The sequence below is a fragment of the Myotis yumanensis genome, unplaced genomic scaffold, assembly GCF_028538775.1.
Source record: "Myotis yumanensis isolate MYYU_CA2020_CCGP unplaced genomic scaffold, mMyoYum1.0.hap1 SCAF_13, whole genome shotgun sequence".
Lineage (NCBI taxonomy): Eukaryota > Metazoa > Chordata > Mammalia > Chiroptera > Vespertilionidae > Myotis > Myotis yumanensis.
Window position 1 is genome coordinate 21,528,381 of NW_027223764.1, and position 13,016 is coordinate 21,541,396.

At 43.5% G+C, this 13,016-nt stretch overlaps 1 protein-coding gene and 1 pseudogene across 1 annotated transcript in view; one reads left to right on the plus strand and one right to left on the minus strand.

Moving 5' to 3' along the window:
• The window catches only part of PIK3AP1 (phosphoinositide-3-kinase adaptor protein 1), a 101,121-nt gene that overhangs the window by 21,782 nt on the left and 66,323 nt on the right, over positions 1-13,016 (plus strand). The gene's annotated exons all lie outside the window — the stretch shown is intronic.
• LOC139021477 (large ribosomal subunit protein P1-like) lies at positions 1,649-2,052 on the minus strand (annotated as a pseudogene).

The window sequence follows — 13,016 nt, forward strand, 5'->3', positions numbered from 1 at the left end:
AGGGAAAATTATAGCCCCAAGGAGCTGTCACCTCACTCCTTTCAATTCCAGCTCCAGAGAGGAATTAATAATTGTTCTCTCTGGTCTAATTAGTTAAACTTGGGTAAGGTGCCTAACTCTAGGCCAGTTAGCTGTGGCCAGGGGATTGGCCCATGTAGATAGCCTGGGGTGTGAGATGTCTAAAAACTTGGCATCTTCCATTCAAACCACTTGGTGTGAGTGAGAGATCAAGAATTTTCCCAAAGGGGGACTGCTGTTCTGTTCTTGTCAGACAATGCAAAAGACAACCGCCACAATGAGGGGTCTGGAAACATGCCTGAGGAATGGAAGAAATAACTGTGCCTGAGGATAGAAGAAATAAATAATAGAAGAAATAGTAGAATCATGGAATTTGGGGCTAGAGTAGAACTGAGGCTTAGCATTGTCAAGTGACTTGCCCACAGATACCTACCTGGTCATGACAAAAACCCAGGCCTCTAACTCTGAACTCAGAGTTTCATCCCTATGCTTTACTGTCTTCATCAAGAAGAAAATACATATCAAGGAAAGCCATGATAATTATCTTCAAACCTTTGAAGGACTCTTATGGAAATAAGAATGGTGTTGTTTGATGATGCTCCAAAGAGCAGGTTAGGATTCATGGACAGTGATATCTGACAAGCAGAATTCTACTAGGCTTAAGGAAGAAGTTAACCTCTGTGATGCCTTAACAATGGAAAGGCTGCCTCCGGAGGTAGTGCCCGGAGGCCCTCATCATTGGAAGCCTTCAGCTTAAAGTTGGATGAATGTCTGCCAATGATACTGTAGAGGGAATCCCTAAAATCTCTTCCCCAGAAGCACTGCAAAATAAAAACATGGACATGGTTGCTTTTCACTGTTTTTCTTCCACCAGTTATAGAACTGATTTACCGTGCTAAATGCCGTGCTAACCATTTTATAATAATGATCTCATTTAATCTTAACCTATAAGATAAATACTGTTATTATCTCTACTAGAGGCCCGGTGCATGAAATTCGTGCCCGGGTAGGGTCCCTAGGCCTGGCCGGCGATCAGGGCCCATTAGGTTCCCTGCCTCCCCGCCTCCCTGCCTCCTCCTTCCTTTGCTCCCTCAGTGCCCCACCGCTGCCACCACTGCGGATCGTCTTCCATGTTCCACACCACCCCCTGATGGTCAGCGCACATCATAGTGAGTGATCGAACTCCTGGTCTCCCGGTCAAACTCCCGAGGGGTCACTTTGCATATTATCCTTCCTTTTATATATATAGATTTTGCAGATGAGGCACAGAAACAGTAAGTTACTTTCCCAATGGCTTATGGAAAATTCAGGTTTGCTCCCAAGCCTCTACTCTTAACCACTGCATTCAATGGCTTCTCAAAAAATATTTGTTTCTAGTCCCATTTGCACAATGTCTCTACCAAGTGTTCTCAAAATGTGATCTCCTCACAATACCTTCATCAGAACCATATATTTTTTGTTTTGATGAAGAACCAAATATTTTGAACCTCATATTTTTGTAAATACTCATGTTTCCCATGGATAATTGAAAACCTCCTTTTTTTTTTTTTTTTTTCAATATTCATGCTCCTCGGCTCCCCCAGTTACTTAATGAACCAGACTGTCTGGTGGAACGGACTGGGTATATGTATTTTTTTTTTTTTTTTGCAACAGAGGTCAGCTTTTATTGACTGTGTTACAAAAGAGCTAGTTTAGTCAAAAAGACCAAAGCCCATGTCATACTCAGACTTCTCAGATTCTTCTTTCTTTGCTTCCACTTCCTTCTCCTCAGCTGGGGCAGCAGCAGTGGAGGACCTCCTGCTGGTGCAGCACTAGCTGCAGGGGCAGGTCCACCAGCCCCTACATTGCAGATGAGACTCCCAATGTTGACATTGGCCAGAGCCTTTGCAAACAAGCCTGGCCAGAAAGGTTCAGCATTTACACCAGCTGCTTTAATGAGGGCACTGATCTTATCCTCTGTCACCATCACCTCACTTCATTGTCGTGCAGGATAAGGGCAGAGTAGATGCAGGCGAGCTCTGAGACTGAGGCCATGGTGTGGGTGAGTGGTGGGCAAGTGCTTCCGGGAGCGGTGCTAGTCGCTGGATGAAGTGAGGGCCTCACCCCAACGCGGCCTTAGCTCCCTCGGAAGAATCGAGCACCTTACTGGCAGCTGGGGAAAGCGGGTATATGTATTTTTTAACAAGTACCCTAGGTGATTCTAATGGGCACTAAAGTTTTAGAATTGTCCATTGCTTTCCTGGGAAGGTTAGAGGGAAGATCAGATACTAAAAAGCCTCCTACTTACCTAAGCAGCTTAGACTGCTGTGAAGGCCTTGGGGAGACATTGAAGGGCTGAAAGTCAGGGTTAACAGCATCAGAATTGATTTTTTTTTTACACTAGGTTCAGTCTGGTGGCTATGTGGGCAGGGCTGGAGGCTATTTGTGTCTTCCAGGGTGCTGTGGGCCTGAGCTCAACAGAGGCAGTGAGAATGGAGAGGAAGAGACACTTTGGAGAGATGAAAAGCGAGCAGACTCAGCCTGGTGGGTGAGTTCAGTCCATAAGAATGAAAGATGCCTCCTATGGGACTGGCATGCATATAGAATTCAGAAAAAAGCACTTTCAACAGGGTGGTCAGTTGAAAACTGCATGGAGGAGATGGCACCAAAGTAGAGGGTTGGATTTCAGAGGCATTAGTGCGAATGGGAGGGAATGATGTCCCAGGATGAGGGAACACCTTGGGCAAGATAGAGGGGCAGGAAACCACAGAATGCATTTTATTGGAGCTAAGAAGTGGTTGGGGAGGGAGAGTGGGGGAAAAATTACAAAGATCAACTTGAGTCAGTGGGATAAGGACCTTCAGCAGAATAAAGAGCTTGTCCCCAATGAATACTAGACTTAGCAGAGTGGTCACTTCGTAAGTCACATAAATGCAAAATCACTATGTTGTACACCCGAAATGAATATAATATTGTATGTTCATTATAATTGGAAAATTAAAAAAAATTTAAAGAGCTTTGTCCCTCTTATCCCAGAGGGCTTTTGTTGGTTGGGGCTTTTGGAGAGACTGTTTCAGCCCACTGACAGGGCTGGCCCTAATTTTTGAGGCAGCCTTTCCCCCAATGTCAGTTGGACATAGAGCTGAATGCATTTAGATCCTACTTACATGAGAAATGAGATTTTCTGATTGGATGTTATAGTAAATTTCCACAGGCTAGTGTATTTTGTTGAGATAGCATCAAGTACTAAGTTCCTCTGACATATCCTCGCCCTTTGATTCTTATCACCAATCCCCCTTTACTATCAGTAGTTGTTCACCCTACAGATCTGAGGCAGTGTGTTTGCACAGGCCTCATCTCATCTGTGGTGTGGGTGGGGAATGGTGGTCGGCTGGAATGACAAAGACTGATGCCAGGGTTGCCTATTGAATAAACAGTGGAAATCCCAAGGGGTATATGGCGTGGGATTGTTTGTTCTTAAGTCTGCAATAGCCTGTCGGCACAGAAATGTACAGAGTGGTGGTCAGGACATTGAATAGTTCTGGCCATGCAGCCGTGCCATGCTGGGGGCGAATAGCCTGAAATCTGTGGGTGCTTTTCTGGATGCTGTGAAATGCCATGATGGTCCTAAGAAGCTGGGGAGCAGCCCTGTCTCTTTTGTGTCTCTAGCCTTGACTCTACCACCCAAGTCCCTCTTCTTCAGATTCTAGTATCCATGGTTTCTCCTCTCTCTGGAGTCCTATGGAACTCATTTGTCGGATATCCAGAGGAAACAGGCTTTTATCTAATCACTTTCTGAATTTTGGGTTGGTTTCCCAGCCAGAGTGTAAATTCCTTAGGAAGAGGCCATGGATTATCCTTCTATAGGGTTCTCCATTGTGCCTAGGGACAGTGTGGGCACACAGAGATTTTAGTAACGGCTTTTTGCTTGGTTGTCTGTTTGATTGAAGTCTTGGAGCACAGATATTATAGTTGCTTTCCTACCGAAGCAGCTTTAAAACAGAGTGATAAAATTACTCTCTCAGCAGGATCACAGCCATTATCTGTCACAATTGTGCATTCACTGCCTACATCCTGAGTTGTTGGGGGAAAAATGCTTTCAGAATCAAATGCAGTTTCATATTTGCTTCAGGTGAGCCTGCTTCCCTCCCATTAATATATAGTTATTAAACACCCACTCAGTGAATTTAGTGAGGACTTGGTGCTATATTAGTTGCTGCAGCGGCATTACGGATTCTGTAGAAAACATAGGCCCTCCACTCAAGAATCCACAGGAGCGAAGCTGGCGTGTGGGCACAGGTCTGTTAATAGCTGGTTTCAGCATCTGGGACTTACTGCCCATCGGGAAGATGGGAGCAGGTTTCAACCTTACCATTTTCTCCTGTGCTGTTAGAACTAGTGCCCTAGTTCCCTACTGTTGCATCAGGTCAGCATTTGAGCAAGGAAAAGGAAGTTAACAAGGCCCTGTATATGAAGGTAATCAATTGGCCAAGGCAGAAAGATTGGGCCAAGGTGGGCCAAGGTTCTAGTCTGGCTTTGGTAACCAGTTCTAGATTTGGGGGCAAGGCTCTCCAAGACTCCATTTCATCATCTGTAAAACGAGGTGCAAATGCCCACCTCCTGGGGCTATCAGGAAATGTAACTGGCTCCAGCCTCACCCAGGCTGGTCTCTGCTCTTTTGTCAGCATCTGTCTGCACGGTTTATTCTCCCTTCTCTGTTCTCATGGCTATGTAAGCCTCAATCATTTCTTGTCACAGAAACTGTATCTTTTATTTTTTAAGTTTTAGAAATCTCTTAAAATTATAAAAGTAACACATTCTTTTTTAAAAAATATATTTTTTATTGATTAAGATATTACATATGTGTCCTTATCCCCACATTATCCCCTACCCCCCGCTCATGCCCTCACCCCCCCCCGCCCCCCCCCCCCCCCCCCCCCCCGTTGTCCGTGTCCATTGGTTAGGCCTATATGCTTGCATATAAGTCCTTTGGTTGATCTTTCCCCCTTACCCCAACCCTCGCCTACCTTCCCTCCAAGGCCCGACAGTCCAATCAATGCCTCTCTGTCTCTGGATCAGTTTCTAACCATCAGAGGTCTGTAGAGGAAAGAGTAAAAATATTCATTTTACTTTCCCAAATCTTTATTCTATCCCTTAAACGTTAACTACCATAAACAATGGGGTGTGTATCTTTCCAGACCATTTTAATGAATTTATATAACATTCACAGAGGCATTTTTTCACAATTGAGTCATTGTGTATGTATTATTCTGCAACTTATTTTTTTCAATGAATTGATCCTTTTCTGTGAATTTATAACACCTACACATGTGGATCTATATAATTTTTATAGATCATCGTGTTTATTATGTAGCTTGATTTTTATCTTAGCTCATCAACACCTGTCTTCTAATTGGCTTCTTGTTTCCATCTCATACCTCTCCAGCCCTTCCTCCACCAGAATGAGTTCTCTAAAATCCAAATGGGGAACCAATGACCATAGGATAGTTCAATGCTCTCCACCATCTGGGCCCTGCTGACTTCTGCAATTTTATTGGAGTACTTCTTAGATTTTTTTTTTTTTTAGCAGCAGCGGCTTTTTGTCCTCTGAAAAAAACCTATATACACCCCAGTATATTAAACATGGAGCTCCTGGGTTTCCCGTGTACATATGTCAGGTCCTCTAGACCTCAGCTGGCTCAGGCACCCTGCCCTGTCACCCAAGCCCCATTCTCCATCCTGTTACATTTTCTGTCTTAGGGCATGTTGGTCCTTCTTGAGATTAGCCTCAAAAAGACCGATATAACAAACCTTCTCAGATTCTCTTTATTCATTATGGTCCTGCAACCGAATACTTAAAAAAAAAAAAAGCCATTGGAAGCTTTCTGTTAACCTTCTTTCCTGAAGTAAAATGAATTTCAGATTTTTGTTGACATGTCCTGAATGATTCTAAGATGTCCTCTCTCAGACATGGAGATTCGGAGAGCTTGTCGTTGTCACTTTTCTGTCCTCTTTCATGGTGAACACACGAAGCATTCTCCTGTTGTTGAGCCTTTCTCTTTGTTCCGGAGTTGTTATGCTTAGATCTCATGACCCAAAGATAGTGAGGTCCTTGAGAAATGAAGCAAGAAGACCAATCAGAGGTCAGCTGTCCATGAGCTAAAATAGAAAGCAAGCTGCAAAACAGAGTCTATCCAGCTAGCTCGCTGCCTGGAATGTGGTAAATACTCAATAAACTTTTCATCCCTGGAATGCATGTCAGGTATGACAATTCCCTCTGCGATGAGGGTGAGAAGATGCAGTTATTTCCATTGCAGGAGCTACGAGGCCCATCATTTGTTGTCAATCTAGTTTTAGAAGTGGCACCAGGGACCCGAGGGAGGTGAGGATGGTCCCCAGCTTTTCTTGCTGAACTACAGTCTGGCTGCCTCTACTCCTGCCTTCATGGACCTGAACAGAGTCGGGGAGACTTAGAGGTGCTCTCGCTTTGCTAAATTCACACCAGTGACAGGTTTGTACATCGTGAGTTTGATGACCACTGGAATGACCACCCCACAACCACACTGGGATCATTATAGATTCTATATTGATCATCTAAGAAACTCTGAAAAAAAAAATCGACATAAATAACTTGCAAGCTGAATTTTGTGGCTTTTGTGGATATATTTATTTATATTTTTCAAAAGAAGTAAGTCCACTGCCCTAAGATACTAAAAATGACATTCTTTGCTCCGCTCCCTTTGACCACAAAGCCACACATCTGCATCATTACCAGGAGGCTGTGCTGGGGAGTGCAATCTTCCTACTGATCTTTGAACAAGCAAAAACAAACGAAAAGCCAAGAACTCCAGTGTTGGTTGCCTGTATTTACTGATGAGACCCTGCATCTCTTATAAAGGACTTGAATCTCATCCTTGGTTTGTCTTGTTAATTTGCAACATGATATGCTGTTAGAGGGTGTCACCTCGATGCTCCGATCGACGATTTCTGTGATCATATTTAAGTTTTCTACATTTTATGCTTCTTGGGACATTTTCCCCCTTAATATGGATTGTGTTTGATCGGCTCTTATCTTTTTCAGACATAGGAAGTTACTCATCCTGCCTTAATTTTTGCCAGTTGTGCCTCAAAAGTTTTTCTTAAGATTGGTGACACATGTTCATTGGTTTTGAATTCATTGGATTTTCTTTGGACTATTGCTATACACTCTCCCAAGTAACATAGAGCATGCATTTCCCCAGTCCCCCTCCAGCACTGCCTGGGCTCCCCCTCCCATGGTCTGGAATAGTGGGACATATTGTAAAGTGCAGCTGGCCTGCTCCCAGGTCAGACTTCGTAGATGGACCAAGGCATCTGTTCTCATTGAGTGGGGATTTGGCCTCTGCAGTGGTCTCACTCAGGGTTCTAGGCATCCACCCCATTCCACTGATGTTGGCACTTGAGAGAAAACCAGCATCCCCTGTCTGGTCTAGCACTTCCCCCACATATGTTATTTCACTTAGTATGTAAGATTTCTCACTTCTAGGCATATCAGATATTTTGGCAACTATTTGGAAATAGCCCTTTGTCCACCAACCTCCCCTCTTCTCCCTCCCCCTTCCTTGCCAGTAGCTGTCAGTGGTCTTGGATGGAAAAGAATGACTGAAAACCTTAACGAGCTATCTTTCATTGCTTTTCACAACACCTGGTTGGTAGGAGCATTTGGGGCAGCCTTCTTTATCATTTGGGGGGAAGTTCAGCCATAAATTCTAAGCAGCAGAATTGCACTGGGAGCAAGTCAGTTTCCAGGAATCTCAAAGTGTGTGTCCTCTGGTGAGGTGTACCAGTTCTTAGTGATAAAAGTGAACTATTAGCCATTAGTCTAGTTTCTGGTGTTGAGACCGGGATGGGCTTCATTCATTTCCTATATATATAGACACAACCTTGAGTGTTCATTCAGAGAAAATGCATTAAGATTTTTCTGACATTTTGGTATAGGACATCTGCTATACCAAGGAATCAGAGAAGTAAAGATCTTGAGGTGCACAGGAGTAATGAGTACAAATGTCCTTTTTGAAATTAGAATTTTCTGCCTTAGCTTGGGGTTGTTATCCTGGGGCATCTTGCAAGAGATGGTTGTCGGACTTAGGAGGGAAGCCTTGTCTTTATTTTAATAATTTCCAACATGGGGCCCAATCCTTAAGACTTCAGCAATGTATGGCCACCAGCAGAGGCAGAAAGTATATGGTGCTAAGTGTCTATAAACCACTTCAAATGTCTATTTTTAGAACATTTTTACATTCTGTTTAAATGCAGTTTTTCAAAATAGATGTTTAATGGTTATCTTCTGAATAGCTTGGATTTTCAACTATAGAGAAAAACAGCTTTTTAAAAAAAGTAGATTATGTCAGAGGGGAAGAAGTATCTAATTCTGTGTGATGGTTGCTATGGTGATGATTGAATGTAAATTTCAGTTTATATAAAACCCTGTGAAGGGTTTGATTAGAGGCCAGAGTCAAGGCTTGGTGTCAGTTGGTAAGTGGCTAAAAAGCATCTGTTAATGAGGCCCCCCCCTCCAAAAAAGATGGGGTGACACAGCTCTCTCTCCACCCAGGTGTCATGTCATCACAGACTAATTTTGTAATGGTGACCAAGGCAATACAAATTAGAGCAGAGAATGAAAAACGGTGCTTCTCTTCTCCCTTGACAATTTTTTCTTTGAGTAAATTGAAGATGAGAGAGCTTCCTCCAGAGGAGGTGGGTCTTGCCAAGGTGAACTCCCATGTGCCAGTATCATTGGCTTTAAGTAGGCATTTGGTATGGGAAAGGAGATTCAAGCATCTGCTATAGGAGCTGGGCTGAGTGACCTTTACCGACACTCCAACCACGATTTCCCATCTTTTGAGTGCTTGCTCAAACTAGCAAGAAGGAAAACTGAACGAACAAACAAACAAACAAACAAACAGCCCTAGCCAGTTTGGTCAGTAGTTAGAGCATTGGCCTACAGACTGAAGGGTCAGGGGTTTGCTTCCGGGTCAAGGGCACGTTCCTCTGTTGCAGGCTGGATCCCTGGCTCAGGTTAGCGCCTGTGTAGGAGTGAACCCCTCCTCCCTCCCTTCCACTCTCTCTAAAAATCAATGGGAAAATATCCTTGGGTGAGTATTAAAAACAAGCAAACAAATAAACAAACCCTGGCAGAGGGGCTAATAACATCATGGCACCCTAAAGCTTCAGGCATTAGAATTCTAAATGCACCTGGAGAGCAGACTTTTGCCTCTTAAATTACGCAATTTCATCTAAAAAGGAACAGTTAAGGATCAGTGAGTAACTGAGCTAACTAGAACAGGTGTTTGTTTATGTAAATCCTACTCTTCAGTGCCACCTACTTAATTCTTTAGTATTTATGCGTAGTTGCTTTAATAGTACCCCCCCTATATTTATTTATTATTTATATTTGTGTGTGTATATTTTTAAAGAGAAGATTGAGAAAGCATACCAATTGGTTTCCATTCATCATGTGTATAGAAACATGGCTCTTCAAGTCCAGGCAAAATGCCAAGTCATCACTGCCCACCTGGCTAATTGCAGACCAAAGCAATGAAGACAGGCTTAGTCAATCTCTGCTATGAACATTCAGGATAATCATCAGTGTCTCAGTTTCAGTTGCCCCTACGCATGTCCTAAGTGAAATTGGGAAGTAATTGAATTTGATAACCTTCTAGCTCTTTTTCCTTCAACCTTTTCCATTATGATTCACTGCTCAGCAGCCTCCTGTTTCAGCATCTTTATGTCCAAAGTCACCCACTCTGCCTGTGGAAACACCCTGATAGAGTCCTCTTTTTACTCAACTAGAAATACTCCAGTTCCAGAATGATCTTTCTCTTCAACACTCTCCCAAACTTAGTCAAAATCCCCTCTCCAGAGAGGCTGATCTGAGCATAACACAAGAAGGTAATTGGGTTAATGGTTATCCCTTAATGATTATCCTTAATGAATTGTCTAGTGGAGTGCAGAGACTGTGGTCTCAGATTTCCTGTCCAGTTTTTCTCTGCCGTTGAGGCAAATACAAAAGTCAGATTTCAGATTTGTTTGGGCTGAATTATGTCCACCCCACCCCCACCCCCACCCCCAATTCATATGTTGACATCCTAATCATTAGTACCTCAGACTATGACTGTATTTGGAGATAAGGTCTTTTAAGAGGTAACTAAGGGGAATGTGAGCTCATTAGGGTAAACCCTAATCCAATATGACTGATGCCCTTATAAGAAGAGATTAAGACCTAGATGTGTGTGCTCAGAGGAAAGACCATTCGAAGACACAGCAAGAAGGCAGCCAGCCATCTGCAAGCCAAGGAAAGAGGCCTCAGAAGAAACCAAACCTGCCAACATCTTAATCTTGGACTTCTAACCTCCAGCACTATGATAAAAATAAGTTTCTTTTATTTAAGCCATCGCATCCGTATTGTTTTGTTATGGCAGCCCTAGCAAACTAATACAGATTTATAGATGGATGACATTTGTAGGTGGCTAGGTAGTTATTACACTGAGAGGCAGAATTCAGAATTATCATAATGATCTGATTATAAGAATTATAAGAATTATTCAGAATTATCTTGATCTGGTTCAATTTGGATGATCCTAAATTCTGCTCCTAGGTCCATAAAAGCAGTTCAACTAACACAGCATGGCAGAAATCCCTCGTGGCATTAACTTGTGAAAATGAACTGCAGGTTATAGATGACTACTTGATTGATAAGGAACCAACAGTATGATGTTGCCACTGAAAACTATAACTATATTAAGCTACATTAATAAAAATATAGCTCCCCAATCTTGGAATATTATAATTTCACTGTATTCCACCAAGTATGGTGTTTCATTCTGGGTGCTACCTTTTTACACATGACTTATGTATTTATGGTTCCAGACAGGGCATTCACACCAGACAGCTATTGTTGTGTTGGCTACTGTCATTTTTTTATTCGACAATTTAAGGGAAAAGAGTTCAGTGCCCCTGACTAAATAGTCAGGCATTGCATGTTTAAAAATTCTTGCAGCACACCAGTTGAAAATTTCTGTAAATAGAGAAGTGGAAAGAACCTGGGGCCCTGATGATGTCATTGAGCCCTTATATTAGCCAACCCCCAACTGCTGTACTTTCTGGTCTGAGAGATAAATGTCCTTATTGTTGAAGGCATTTTACGTTGGCATTTCCTTTATTGCAGGAGAACCATTTTAACAGGTTCTACAGGGTTGGCCAAACATAAAGATGAGCTTTCACAGATAATTCCAAACGCCCATCAGTGGAGTAGACCCTTTTAAGAAGGGAGCTTTTGTTACAATAAGTGTTCAAATAGAAGTTGATCATGATTTTTAAAAATCCTTTATTGAGTGGAATTTGCTCTAACTTATTCTTAAGTATCTTTTAAGCCCTGGTGATCTAATACCCTATATAATAAAAGCCTAATATGCTAAGTGTCCGACCATTCGACTGGTTGCTATAATGGGTACTGACCACCAGGGGGAAGATGCTCCGATGGGTAGGTTAGCTTGCTGCTGGGGTCTGGCCAATTGGGACTGGGCGACACAGGCCGGACATGCCCTGGAGCCCTCCTGCGGTCTCTCCTTGGCCCAATAGTGCACCGGTGGGGTCCCTCGGCCTGGCCTGTGCCCGTGCCCTCTCGCCATCCAGGACCCCTAAGGGGATGTCGGAGAGCTGGTGTCAGCCCAATCCCTGCAGGCCAGGCCAAGGGACCCCATCAGTGCACAAATCCGAGCACCAGGCCTCTAGTTCAAAAATAATTCCTTCTAAGGTGTGACCATGAAGCTGAACCTTTCCCCAGGGCATTTGCATTATCCCCTGTGTAGTAACTCCACTGAAGCTTTTATTAGTAAAATGTGGAGGTGGGGGAGGTTTCTGTGCAACAGAGCCTTCCAGGTGCTCTCTGCCCACTTCATACCAGCGAGCCACTCTCCTCTCCCCCTACAGGGGCTGTCTGGCACGCCCACCTTTGGAAGGTTACTGAACCTTGACCAAAGGGGAAATCAACCATATTGTGACTGCTGGATTTGCAAAACACCACATACAAAGGGACTGCAAAATCCTGGAGAGGAAGAGTGCCCATGAACAGGGTCCTGTGGATTATGGGTATTAGTGGGAGGGGCACAGGTGCCGAGGGAGTGGCAGACAGAGAGACAAAAGGTTGCAAGGATGACAGGGGAACAGTTTTCAACCTGCCTGAACTCAGCCGCCCTTTTGACAAATGTCCCCTTCCATGGTTCATATTATAAAAATAATAGTTTTTAAAAGTTTAAATACAAAATTATATCAGAATATTGACTAAGCTTTAAGAGCTACACAATTTCTCCACTCTAATTCATTACTTTGGCAGGACATTTACAAACATTCCCACCTCCCCTGTGAGATGATGGGAATCACTAGAATAGATTTTTCTTGATTCCGATCCCAATGTTGATCAGATTTCTAGCGGTTCCTGTAATTAATCTAAAAAAGCAGTGAAGACGATATTTTGCGCTCGTGCTCTGGACTCTGAACCACAAAGTGTCTCTCATGCTGCGGTCTCAGACTATACCTAACCAAACTGGGCTTGTGGGGGAGAAATGTTCACAGACGATCCAAGGACTGTACTTCGTGTTTAGTGGGGTGGGACTCACAGAGTGGCAGGGCTGGACAGGGCCTCCAAAGTCAACTTGTATTGTCCACTCTGTGTTAACACAGAGGAGCACAACTGAGAACAGAGAAGTGACTCATCTGGGGTTAAGTAGTTGATGATCATTGACCTGAGAGGTAGGAAGGAGTATGGGAACTAGGTTTTACCTCAGGGTATAATTTTCCCAAGAACTTGGATATGCAAGGAAACAGCATCTGATTGATTTTTTAAAAAATTACTGAGAGGGTCCTAGCTGGTTTGGCTCAGTGGATAGAGCGTTGGCCTGCAGACTGAAGGGTCCCAGGTTCGATTCCAGTCAAGGGCACATGCCCGGGTTGTGGGCTTGATCCCAGTAGGGGGCGTGCAG